Here is a 1,083-nt window from a genome sequence, read left to right as displayed (position 1 = left end):
AGACGATCAACTATTACCCAAATAGTATCAAAACCACTTGCAGTCCTTGGCAATTTAGTGATGAAATCCATGGTAATGTTTTCCCATTTCCATTCCGGGATTTCGGGTTGTTGAAGTAGACCTGATGGTTTCTGATGCTCAGCTTTGACCTTAGAACACGTCAAACATTCTCCTACGTATTTAGCAACGTCGGCTTTCATACCTGGCCACCAAAAATGTTTCTTGAGATCCTTTTACATCTTCCCCGTTCCAGGATGTATTGAGTATCTGGTTTTATGAGCTTCTCTAAGTACCATTTCTCTCATATCTCCAAATTTTGCTACCCAAATTCTTTCAGCCCTATACCGGGTTCCGTCTTCCTAAATATTAAGATGTTTCTCCAATCCTTTGGGTATTTCATCCTTTAAGTTTCCCTCTTTTAAAACTCCTTGTTGCGCCTCCTTTATTTGAGTAGTAAGGTTAGTGTGAATCATTATATTCATAGATTTTACACGAATGGGTTCTCTGTCCTTTCTGCTCAAGGCTTCGGCTACCAAATTTGCCTTCCCTGGGTGGTAATGAATCTCAAAGTCGTAATCATTCAACAATTCAATCCACCTGCGCTGCCTCATGTTCAGTTGTTTCTGATTAAATATGTGTTGAAGACTTTTGTGGTCGGTATATATAATACTTTTGACCCCATATAAGTAGTGCCTCCAAGTCTTTAATGCAAAAACAACCGCGCCTAATTCTAAATCATGCGTCGTATAATTCTGTTCGTGAATCTTCAATTGTCTAGACGCATAAGCAATTACTTTCGTTCGTTGCATTAATACACAACCGAGACCTTGCTTTGAGGCGTTACAATATATCACAAAATCATCATTCCCTTCAGGTAATGACAATATAGGTGCCATAGTTAACTTTTTCTTCAACAATTGAAACGCTTTTTCTTGTTCATCCTTCCATTCAAATTTCCTCCCTTTATGCGTTAATGCAGTTAAGGGTTTTGCTATTCTGGAAAAGTCTTGGATGAACCTTCTGTAGTAACCAGCTAGTCCTAAAATCTGGCGTATGTGTTTCGGAGTTTTCGGGGTTTCCCAC

This window comes from Rutidosis leptorrhynchoides, chromosome 3 (genome assembly GCF_046630445.1).
Source record: "Rutidosis leptorrhynchoides isolate AG116_Rl617_1_P2 chromosome 3, CSIRO_AGI_Rlap_v1, whole genome shotgun sequence".
Classification (NCBI taxonomy): domain Eukaryota; kingdom Viridiplantae; phylum Streptophyta; class Magnoliopsida; order Asterales; family Asteraceae; genus Rutidosis; species Rutidosis leptorrhynchoides.
The sequence above is the reverse complement of the archived record's forward strand: the minus strand, read 5'-3'. Positions refer to the sequence as shown.